This window comes from Tursiops truncatus, chromosome 15 (genome assembly GCF_011762595.2).
Source record: "Tursiops truncatus isolate mTurTru1 chromosome 15, mTurTru1.mat.Y, whole genome shotgun sequence".
Lineage (NCBI taxonomy): Eukaryota > Metazoa > Chordata > Mammalia > Artiodactyla > Delphinidae > Tursiops > Tursiops truncatus.
Genome location: NC_047048.1, coordinates 72,326,419 through 72,338,924, shown reverse-complemented (window position 1 = coordinate 72,338,924; position 12,506 = coordinate 72,326,419). Strand labels below are relative to the sequence as shown.

Below are 12,506 nucleotides of genomic sequence, written 5' to 3'. Positions count from 1 at the left end.
CAGAGGAGACAACTGAGGCACAGAGAAATTCAGTCTTGCCCAAGGTAACACTGCTAATGAATGGCAGAGCCAGGGAAATGTGATGTGGCATAGATGTGTCCAACACTGAAAAGGACACAGGCCCACATCTCCTGGGAAATTGTGGTCAGTCCACTGGCCACAGAATGCAGTTACCCAAGCCTGGCCTACTGAGTGCCCCGTATAGGCGTGCTCTTATTAAATGATCTGAGCTGGCCGAGAGGAGATGGGACCACCTGCACTCATGAGGCACGTGGGCTGTAATCTCGGCCATAACTGAGGACGTTAGCCTGAATCCTGATCCTGGTTCCAATACAATCTTATTTACAAAAACAGGCAGCTGGTTTGTGGGCCACACTTTGATGTTTTAAAATATTACATTAACATATTGGTCTCAGTTAACTGAGTTTTAGGGGCCCCCTTAAGTTTGTGCCCTAGGCAGGTGCTTCTCTTGCCTTGCCAGAGCCCTGACCCTGCCATCACCAACTGACAGAGCCCCTGACAGTGAGTGCCCACGTCCTTACACGGGCCTGCCCCAACCCTCTTTCTGGAACTGGGTATCTCCTCTTTTGTCTTGAATTCAGGGCCCTGCAACTCCAAAGGACTGAATTCCCCTTTCCCCGAACCCAGTGGAGTGGCTCTCCTTCGCCACCAGAGGTCGCAAGTTACCGTCATTCTCTGTGCAAAGAAGTCAAAAAGAAACTTCCCTCCCCTTCCATCCTCTTTCACTTCCTTCTCTCCTCCCCTCCTCTTCCTCCTCTGTCCTCCTCCCCTCTGCCTCCCTTGTTCTCTTTCCTCTCCTTCCCTCTCCTCTTGCTGTCTCCCTCCCTCCCTCCCTCCCTCTCTCCCTCTCTCCCTTGAACTTGTTCATTTATTCACTCAACACCTTAGCTGAGTGTCCAGATGTGGTGGGCACCATGCTTATCACTCAGGATCCTGGTGAGCAAGACAGACCACACGTGGGGACGTCTAGTTCCCTCCTGCCTTGATTTTGTCATGCGTTCTCTCACTCACTCGCTCACTCACTAGGCATTTAGCAAGCGTGTTGGCTGTGTCCAGCTCAGTGCCAGATCCCGAAGAAGCTACAGTGACGAGGAAGTCCCCCTACCACCATCCCAGTACCGCTGCAATCAATGGTTTCCCCACTGCTCCCTGTCCCCCCCGCCCTGCCCCACTTCTGCCCTGGACCCCCCTGCATCCTTCCTCAGCAGCCAGAGACACCCTTGTAAAGCCAGAGGATGCCACTTCCCTCTTCAGAAGTGTGACGGCTTCCATCCCATGTCTCCTTGCTCACCAGCTGCATGGCTTGGGACCCCCTCACTGTACCTCTGAGCCACAGTGTCCTCATCTGTAAAATGGACTAACAGTGGTGTCTACCTCGTGGAGCTGCTGTGAGCACTCTGCTGGGTCGGCATTCCCAGGAAGCACACTCAGCGATGCAGTTTAGCATGTAGGATGTTTATTAAGGTGTCAGCCTCCAGAGAAGGGAAGGGAGGGAAGGAAGCAAGGGAGAGCGGGGGCAGAAGTGGGGCTGAGAGGCAGACCCAACAACAGCCTCAGCCAGCTTCCCCGCCCGGTGGAGGGGGGTGTCTGCAGCTACAGTGGCCCTGCAGAGATGTCCCAAGTTGGGCAGAGATGGCCAGGCCTTCATAATCTCACATCACCCAGACATGAGCGGGCCACCCCTGGAAGGGTGTGGGCTTGGATGAGGCCACTCTGCTTGTGACTCGATTCCTGAAGGGGAGACAGATGAAGGCTGCCTGCTGACTACATCTGCATCTGGGGCAAGCGGTCCTTCCTTGTAGAGGAACTGGGTCTGACATCAACGCCCCCATAAGCATTAATGAAATAATGTACGTAGAGCCCTACTGCAGTGCTTGGCACATGGCAACAATTAGCTGTTGTTGTTATTATATAATTTACATTGCTACTATTTTTAGAGACCAACAAACAGGCAATTATTATACAGCATCATTTGCTTCACTTTATAAGCCAGGAATACACAGGTGCACATTGCCTGGCCCAAACGCTAATCTATCTGAATCAAAAGGTCTCAGGCTGGGCTGAGAATTTTCATTTCTAACAAGTTCCCAGGTGATGCTGAGGCTGCTGTTCTGAGACCACTGCCCTAAGGGAAATCAAGGTGTTTCGCGGGAAGATCAGGAAACGGATGCTGGTAGGGCAGAAAGAATAGTTCTTTGCTCTACCCCTTTTACAGAAGAGGAAACTGAGGCTCACAGATGCTAAGCACCTTGCCTAGAGTCATCAGCCTGTATGGTAGAGACTGTGCTAGACATTGTCTGTTGCCTACTAAAAGCCAGCCCCCTTGTTCCTTTTGGACAGAGCCTGGATTTGTCCAGGTATTTATTAGGTGCAGATGGCTTTATCTCAGAGAAGCCCAGATTGGTCCCTGATATAGGGGTGGGCATGTGACCTTTTTCTGGCCAGTAAGATACAAGAGAAACTTGCAAAGTTTGCTTTTGGGGAAGATTTTGCTTCTTACAGAAGGTGAGAGAATTCCAATCCAAGAGCATGGGATATCTTTCTGACCCCCTCTTCTCACTTTGGGCCAGCCACACGGTTCTTCCAATAGGCAGTCATGCTCCCATCTCAGGGCCATTGTACTTGCTGTTCCCTTTGCCTGTCACACTGTTCCTCACACATCCTCACATGGCTACCGCCTTCATTTCCTTCAATTCTCTGTCAAACACCACTTTGTCTTCCATGAGCACCCTGTATAGAAGCTAACACCCCCAGCCTCAGCCCTCCCATCACCTCCCCAGCTTTGTCTCCATCCCATTCACGAGCACCTGCTACCATTTATATTCACTTGCTCATTTGCTTCTTGTATGCGGTGCGGGGCAGAGGGTCCTGTTTGCTGCACTGTCTCAGCCCTTGTTTCTGTATTGGTGCCTGGAAGGTAGTGGGTGCTCAGTAAACATTTACTGAATTGAGTTGGATTCCCTTATACAAGCCCAGCCTGCTTGTTGGAAAAAAAACCAAGGAGCTACGTGAGCCTTCCTCCCCTATGCCAAACACACACACACACACACACACACACACACACACACACACACACACACACACACACACACACACACACACACACACACACACACACACACACACACACACACACACACACACACACACACACACACACACACACACACACACACACACACACACACACACACACACACACACACACACACACACACACACACACACACACACACCACCTACCCACAGTCTTCCCTGCTGGAGGCAAAGCAGAGTAGGGTCCTGGCCTGCAGCTTGGAACAAAAAACAGTCAGAAGCCTGGGGGTTTGGTGCCGATCAAAGGCCTCTTGATGTTTGTAAACCTTTGCTCTCTGCCCGGGATAGAGGGGGTTAGGGGATGGCCCAGAATCCAGAGTTAGTTGTAGCTCCAGGCCAGGGGAGTCCGGGCCCTGCCCCTTTCCCCGTAGAGAGGGAAGGCCCTGAGAGGTCAAGTTGCTTGACTCCCTCCCTCCAGGGTATCTCAAGGGGTGACTTATCTCCGCCCCAGCCTCAGCCCACCTGCTGAGACTTGCTTCAAAGCCAGTATTGCTCTTGGAGCCATAGAGGCCTTGACCAAGATGTCACGCTGAAAGATGCTGACCGTGGTACGGGGCTCAGTGAAGGGAGTGGGGGAGGCACTGAGAGTCCCTTCCGTGCAGGTGAAGTGGAAACTGGTGCCCATACTCTCCCCTCAGGCCCTCTCCCCTCTCCCTGCTTTATGTTTCTTCATAGCACTAAGCACCGTGTGATATGCTATATATGTCACTCAGGCATCTCGTTACAGAGCTGCCAAAATGAAACCTCTATGAGAGCAGAGGCTTTTGCTTCGTTCGATCACTGCCAGAGCCCAGCACCCAGAAAGATGCCTGGTACATAGTATGCGCTCAATTCATATTTGTTGAACGAATGAGATGCATGATTCTGGTCGATGTTCATAGTAATAAAATACACTTTATTTAAAGCATGTTCAACTATTCAATAGTTGATTGAACCCCTGCTATGTCCCAGGTGCTGGGACTGTAGCACGGTACAATCTGGACTCCTTATTCTCATGGGGCTTCATCTAGGAGGGAATAATTTCAAATGGTGAGTCATGCTGTGAAGGAACAACTGAGGGGATTTTATACAGAGGGAGTGTTGTAGAGTTGAGGAAGGCTACGGTTCATTAAATTAGGTAGTCACGGAGGCCCTTCTGAGGAGGTGACATCTGAATTGAGACCTGAGTGAGGAGAAGGAACCAGCCACTATGAAGAGATGCTGGGGAAGGAGTGGGGAGGAGAGATCCAGGCAGAGGGAGCAGTCAGTGCAAGAACTTGGCATGTTCAAGGAGCAGGAAGAAGGTCACAAAGAGGGTGGCACCCAATGGTTGAGGGGAAGGCAGGTGGGACATGGTGTTGAAGTATTAGGCAGGATTCAGTTATTCATGTAAGTGACCAGCACAGTGCTTGGCACATAGCAAGCCCCTTAGTAACTGAGCTGATGTGTATAATTAGTGTGCGTATACACACACACACACACACACACACACACACACACACACACACACTTTACAGAGGTTGTAATTTGCGTATTAAAAAAGGGGGTAGTGGGCTTCCCTGGTGGCGCAGTGGTTGAGAGTCCACCTGCCGATGCAGGGGACATGGGTTCATGCCCTGGTCCGGGAAGATCCCACATGCCACGGAGCAGCTGGGCCCGTGAGCCATGGCCGCTGAGCCTGTGCGTCCGGAGCCTGTGCTCTGCAACGGGAGAGGCCACAACAGTGAGAGGCCCGCGTACCATCTGTCCAATGGGCATACCAATGGGAATGAAAATAAATGGTAGTCAAACCATCCTCTGACTGTGGAAGTTCTTTAAGAATTCCCTCCCCCGACACACACAAAAGATAAAACACACCAAAAAAAGGAAAAGAAAGAATTCCCTCCCACACTCTACTTTCTTTTCAGTGTAAAGGGGGGAAGAAACAAAGGCAGGGAGCTAATTAGTGGGTCCAGCCTTGGAGCCCCCTTGTCCCCTGTAGAGTTCTAAGTCATCCAGCTAGAGGCCTCATGTCTGCACTCTCCTTCCTATAAGAAGCTCTTCTCCAGGTGAGAAAAGTAATAGTGGTGGTAACATTTACCTATTGCTGTGTGACAAACTGCTCCACAACATAATGGCATAAAACAACCATTTATTGTGTTTGCAGATTATGTGGGTCAGAACTTTGGACAGGGCAACTCAGGGATGTCGTGTTTTTTTTTTTTTTTAACCGAGGAATGTCTTTGATCTACCACATCTGGGGCCTTAGTTGAAAGGCAAAGGGCTGGAATTATCTGAAGGCTCATTCACTCATATGCCAGTTAGTTATTGCTAGTGGCTTCTTGGGTTTCTCTCCATATGGTTTTACTGCCTGGTTTAGTTTGAACTCCAGATATGACAGCTGGGTTTCAAGGGCGAGAGTCTCAAAGAGTGAGGGAACCAGGCAGAAGCTGTACCCACTTTATGGCTCAACCTTGGAAATCACATCGCATCCATTCTGCCATGTTCTATTGGTTGGTGGATCACAAGCCCCCACCCACTTTCCAGAGGTGGGGACATAGACCCCCAATTCTCAGTGCGAAGTGTTAATCACATTGTAAGAGGAGCATATGGGATGCACACGTAGGATGGAAGATATATATTGGTGCTGTCCTTGGAAAATCTGCCACAAGCAGAGTAACAATGGCCAATTGTTGCACACTTACCGTATGCAAGTACTGTGCTCTACGCTCGCCTGTTAATCCTCCCAACATCCCTATGAGTTACATACAATTTTTGTTCTCTTTTCAGATAAGGAAACTGAGGCCTAATGGGTTGCATAACAAGCAAGTGGTACAGCCAGAATTTGAGTGTTGCTTCATCCAGTGCGGTGTGACAGGCTCAATAAGGTAATGAAAATGGATTATTATAAGGATTAAATAAATTAATACATGTAAAGTGCTGCAAACAGTGCCTCACACATAGTTAAGTGCAGTATATGTGCTTGCTATTATTAATGCTATCATTATTATTATTACTACATTTGAGTCACCAGATTGAAACCTCTGCTCTAATAGAAGATATTTGTACTCTGAATCTCTCAGCTGGTTCCAGAAACAGGGAGCCAGTCCAGGGGCGCTGGGTGCAACATACCCTGGTCCCAGTTGCCTCCGGGCTTTGGGGAATGGGCTTGCGTTTCTATGATGTCAGCTGGTCCAAATCCCCAGGACTCGTTTTTCCGGTTTGGAGCACCCCATCCTCCCACACCCAGGCCTCACATGTCCAAAGTGCTCTCTGCAGGGCCTCGCTGACCATCCCAGGCTGTCTGACACTAACCTGACTAGAACCTTTGATGAAGCCGACTATTGGGCTGGCTCAAGGTCAGGTCTCCAACTTGAAAGGACATGGGAGAGGGTTTCATCACAGCCTGCAAAGGGTCCATTGGGAAATAACTTGCCCTAGGGGTTTACGGGAATCATGGCAGCATGACCTGGATAGGAAGTGAGCACTGCATCTCTTCCAGGGCCTTTCTCTTGCCATCTCTTGGTTTCCCAAATTTCAGATCTTTGCATCCAGTTTTTGGAATTTTGCCATAACCATGCACTTCCCATACTAAGAGTTACTTAGTGTTTTTCTTTGAGTTGCTTCACATGGTAAACTTCAATAGATTTAACTTAAAAGGAGGATTGTTTTAAAATCATGGGCTTTAGTTTAAAAAAAAGAAAGAAAGAAAGAAATCACTTGTCCTAAGTCAAAAGTAATTAGAAGAATGAATAAAATAAAAAGAAACCAGTGCTGTCCAGTCGCAGCAAGATGTCCAAGTCTCTGGCCTTGAAATCTTCTTTGGCTGTTACAAAGAGAGTTACCAAGTGATGAGATGTTAAAGGAACACTAACACCCAGCCGAGACCCTCTCCGTGGTGTAATGAAGAGTTAAAGAAAATTGACACAGGGAATAACTTTCACCCTGTGGGATTAAATGTTATTTAAATACCGTCTAGTACAACATAAAATGATCTGTGTTTCCTTACGCGTCTGCCTCTCAGGTGTTGAGAAACATTCCACCATCTAGTTCGGTCTCAATGACAGCTCCTTTCTGTCCCTCCCTCAGAGATCTGAAGACATGTCCACAGAAAAACCTGCGCACAAATGTTCATAGCAGCGTTACCATAATAGCCCCAAAGTGGAAACAACTCAAATATCCATCAAGTGACACATGGATAAATAAAATGTGGTATATTTATACAATGGAACATTATTTGGCCATAAAAATGAGAGAAGTACTTACACATGCTACAGCGTGGGTGAACCTTGAACAAAATCATGCTAAGTGAAAGAAGCCAGGCACAAAGGACCACGTATTGTATGATTCCATTTATACAAAATGTCCAGAATAGGCAAATCTAGAGAGACAGAAAGTAGATCAGTGGTTATCTAGGGCTTTGGAGGTTGGGGGGAGATTGGGCGTTGGTTGAGACTGTTAATGGGTGTGGGGTTTCTTTCTAGGATGATGAAAGATTTCTATAATCGATTATAGTAATGGCTGCACAACTTTGTGAGTATACTAAAAACTCTGGACCTCTTGGCTTTAAATGGATGAATTGTATGCTATGTCAGTTATATCTAAGTAAATCTGTTACTAACATAATGAAAGCAGCATCTGTCACTCTGCTTAAATCCCTGCAGTGGCTGCCCTTGTCATTCAGGGTAGAATGCAGAATCCTTACTCAGCCTTTCAAGATCCTGTGTCTTCTAGTCGCTGGCTGCCCTTCTGATCACACCTCTGTACCCAGTTCCTTGATGACTCTAAGCCAGGTCTTGCTTGCTCTTGCCTCAGAGCCATTGCACTTGGCTTTTCCTTCCTCTTGGAATGCTTCCTTCACATACTCAGAGGGTCCACTCGCCCACTTTCCTTGGGTCTCTGCTTAGCTTAAGGCCCTTAGTCACCTAGTCATCCAGGGCTTCCCTGACCACCTTATCTGAAATGGTACCCCCGCCCCCCATCACAAGCCATCTCCCTCTCCTGCCTCATTTTCCTCCGTAGCACTTGTCATCTTCTCATCTTTATGCCATAATACATTTTACTCATTTGTTTATCATTTGTCTCCTCCAACTCCATCCCCCGCCAACTAAATGAAAGTTCCAGGTAGGCAGAGATTTTAAATTTTTGGTCTTATTCATGATTGTATTCATAGCCTGGTATATAGCTGCTATGCAGTCAATATTTATTGAATAAAAGGAATAATGAAAGGTATGTATGATTAGCCCCAAGTTTACTGGTGAGGAAAACCAAGTCTGGTGTTTAAATATTCATTTAGTAAACATTGACAGAGCACCTACCACAGACCACGCCCAGGCCCTGGAGATATTAAGTGGCAAAAATTTGGTAGAACTCAGGAGGGCCATGAGAACCGGATTGAAGTCTCTAGATATGAAGTTGTAGAAGGCAACTCAGATTTTGCATCAGGGAAATGATTCCACCAGAATCTGACAAAAGATGGATTAGCTTTTAGGGGTGTGGGGCGTTGGAAAGCAGTGGAGTTGTTCCAAAAGTGGCTCTCAACCCCAGCTGCACATTAGAATCTGCTGGGGGCTCTTAAAAATCCTGATGTTCAGACCACATCCCAGACAATTAAATCAGACTCTCTAAGGGCAGTGCCTGGGCGTCAGCATTTTTAAAGCTTCCCAGGTGATTCCAAGTGCAGCCAGGGTTGAGAACCACTGTGTTAGATGGTTAGAGGAGTGTTGATGACCCTTGTTATCTGATGGTACTGAGTATTAGGAAACAGCTTCTTGAGTGCATACGCTCAAATTGTTGACAACTCTCAAATATTTGAGGGGATGAGGTGTTATTTTACTTTAATGTTCACCGTAAAAGTCATATTTCTCGTATCTAATAAACACATCTAATGAAACATATCTAATAAAACATATACTCTGAGTCATTACTATGTCGTGGTTAGGCATGGGGACTCTGGAGCTAGACTACTGGGATTTGAATCCTCCTTAATAGCTGTGTGTCCTTGGATAAGCTACTCAAGCTCTCTGTACCTCAGTTTCCTCCTCTGCAAAATGGGAATATATTAGCATCTACTGCATAAGGTCATTTTTGTGTTCAGTGAGTTAAATCATATAAAGCTCTTAGAACAGGGCCTTGCACAGAGTAAGTACTCAGTGAATGTTGGCTGTTATTATTCATTAATAAGTAAGGTATGAAGACAACATTCCTTGAGCATTTGACATAGATCACTAATTTGATTAAATTCTCTTGAACAGTATAAACTGCAATTATACATTTTAGTAAATCTGATTCTTTTGAATGGTTCAAGCATATTAAACAGTAGACCAGGGACTTCCTTGGTGGTACAGGGGAATGCAGGGGACGTGTGTTCGATCCCTGGTAGGGGAACTAAGATCCCACGTGCCGCGGGGCAACTAAGCCCGCGTGCCACAACTATTGAGCTCATGTGCCTCAACTATTGAGCTCACATGCCTCAATGAGAGAGCCCGAGTGCCGCAAACTACAGAGCTCATGCGCCCTGGAGCCCGCGCGCCACAACTAGAGAGAGAAAACCCGCATGCCACAACTAGAGAGAAGTCCACGCGCTGCAACTAGAGAGAAGCCCGAGCAGACCGTGAGCCATGACGCAAAGATCCCGCGTGCCTCAACAAAGATCCCGTGTGCTGCGACTAAGACCCGACACAGCCAAAAAAAAAATAAGGAAAATAAATAAATTAAATAAATAAATATATATATATAAAAACTAGTAGACCAAGTATATACAGATTCATTGTGGATGAAACTCATGCATACTCTTACACCAAGACAGGTTACAAAAGTGCTGACCCCATGGAATTTAGTTTATTTCTTATTCATATTTTTAGAAAATCATAGTTTTAAAAAATTTATAGATAGAACTATAGAAATTACATAATCTGAACACCAGAGAGAAAATAGACTGAAAAAATGAACAGAGCCTCAAGAATCTGTGGGATTATAACAAATGGTCTAACATTTGTGTCATTGGAGTTCTGAAAAGAGAGGAAAAAGAGGAAGGAGCATAAAAGTATTCAAAGAAATAATGGCTGAAAACTTCTCAAGTTTGGCAAAAGAATAAATGTACGGACTCAAGAGGCTGAATTAACTCCAAACAAGATAACTAAAACTACACCAAGGCATATAGTCAAACTTCTGAAAACTAAAGACAAAGAAAAACACCTTGCAAGCAGTGAGAGAGAAATGACATCTTACCTCTAAAGGAAAAGCAATTCAAATGACAGTGAATTTCTCACCAAAATTCATGAAGTCCAGAAAAAAGTGGCATAACGTTTGTCAAGTGCTGAAAGAAGAAACTGTCAACTCAGAATCCTATATCCAGTGAAAATATCCTTTAGGAACAAAGGGGAAGTCAAGACCTTCTCAGATGAAGAAAACCTAAGAGAGTTTGTTGCCATTGGACCTGCTCTAAAAGAATGACTAAAGGAAGTTCTCTAAACCAAAAGGAAATGATAAAGGAATATTTGAATATCAGGAAGGAAGAAAGAACATAGCAAGCAAAAATATAGGTAACTGCAATAAACTGTTTTCCTCTTGGGTTTTCTAAATTATGTTTAATGGTTGAGGCCAAAATTATGACATTGTCTGATGTGGTTCTAAATGTATAAGGAGGAAATACAAGATAATAATACTATAACAGGTAAAGTAAAGGGACATAAAGGGAGATAAGGTATCTATACTTTACTGAAATTGGTACCAGTAGACTGTGCTGAGTTATGTACATACAATGTAGTAACTAGGATAAGCACTAAAAAAATCCATACTAATAAATGCACTCAAAATCACTATGTAAAAATCAAAATGGAATTCTAAAAAATGTTCAAGTAATCCACAGGAAAGCAGGAAAAAGAAAACAGAGAAATAAGAGAGATAGAGAATAGATAGAGAACATATAGAAAACAGAATGGCAGATTTAAGCCCTAATATATCAACAATTATGTTAAATGTAAATGGTCTAAAAACACTAATTAAAAGACAGAGCCTAGCAGAGTAGAGTTTTTAAAAGCATGACCCAACTGTATGCTGTCTGTAAGAAACTCACTTCAAATATAGGGCTTCCCTGGTGGCGCAGTGGTTGAGAGTCTGCCTGCTGATGCAGGGGACACAGGTTCGTGCACTGGTCAGGGAAGATCCCACATGCCACGGAGCGGCTGGGCCCGTGAGCCATGGCCGCTGAGCCTGTGCGTCCAGAGCCTGTGCTCTGCAACAGGAGAGGCCACAACAGTGAGAGGCCCGCGTACCACAAAAAAAAAAAAAATGATATATGCGTATTGAAAGTAAAAGGATAAAAAAATATATATGGTAAACGGTAGTCAAAAGAAATCATAAGTGTCTATATTAATATCAAAGAAGGTAGACTTCAGAACAAAGAAAGTTCCCAGAGACATAGAGGGACATTATATAATAATGAAGGAGTCAATACACTAAAAAATTTAGCAATCTTAAATGTGTATATGCCAAGCAACAGAGCTACAAAATATGTGAAGCAAAAACTGATAGAACTGAAAAGAGAAATAGACAAATCTACATTTATAGAGACTTCAACACCCTTGACTCAATAATTGATAGAATAAGTAAATAGAGAATCAGCAAGGCTATAGAAGAACTTGACAATACCATCAAACAACAGAATCTAGTTGACGTTTATAGAACAGTCCCCCCAGCAACAGCAAAATACACATTCTTTCAAGTGACTATAGAACATATAGAAAGATAGTTATGCTGGACTGTAATACAAACCTCAAGAAAGTTAAAAGAATTGAAATTATACAAGGTTATGGTTCTTTGACCATAGTGGAATCAAATTAAAAATCAATAACAGAAAGATCATAGGAAAATCTCCAAACACTTAGAAACTAAACACCTCACTTCTAAATAATCCACGGGTCAAAGAAGACATCTCAAGGGGAAATAAAAAATACATTGAACTGAATGATAATTAAAATACACCACATAAGATTTGTGAGACACAGCTAAACCAGTGCAGAGAGGGGGAATTTTTATCATTAAATGTATACATTTGAAAAGGTGAAAAAGGTCTCAAATCAATAATCTAAGCTCCCACTTCAATGTCCTAGAAAAAGAAGAGTAGAAAAAAAGAAAAAAGAAAGAGAAGCATGGAAAAAAGAAAGATAGGCCTAGAAATCAATGAAATTGAAAACAGAAAAACAACCTCCAAGCATTGGTTCTTTGAAAAGAGGATTAAATTTAAAAATCTCTAGTAAGACTGACAAAAAGAGAGAGAAAAGATGCAAGTTACCAAATGAATGAATCAGGAATGGATGAGTGAATCAAGGATATCACTATAGAACCTGCAGACATCAAAAGGGAGTACTAGAAACTCTACATGCAAACATTTAACAATTCAGATGAAACAGACCAACTCCTCCGAAAAT

At 44.5% G+C, this 12,506-nt stretch overlaps 1 protein-coding gene across 5 annotated transcripts in view; it reads left to right on the top strand.

The window, feature by feature from the left end:
- The window catches only part of SLC13A3 (solute carrier family 13 member 3), a 93,613-nt gene that overhangs the window by 2,847 nt on the left and 78,260 nt on the right, over positions 1 to 12,506 (top strand). For all 5 annotated transcript variants that reach the window (XM_073793059.1, XM_073793058.1, XM_019943917.2 and 2 more), the window contains exon 2: positions 5,866 to 5,963. The gene's annotated coding sequence lies outside the window, so the exon portion shown is untranslated. The remainder of the gene's footprint in view (positions 1 to 5,865; positions 5,964 to 12,506) is intronic.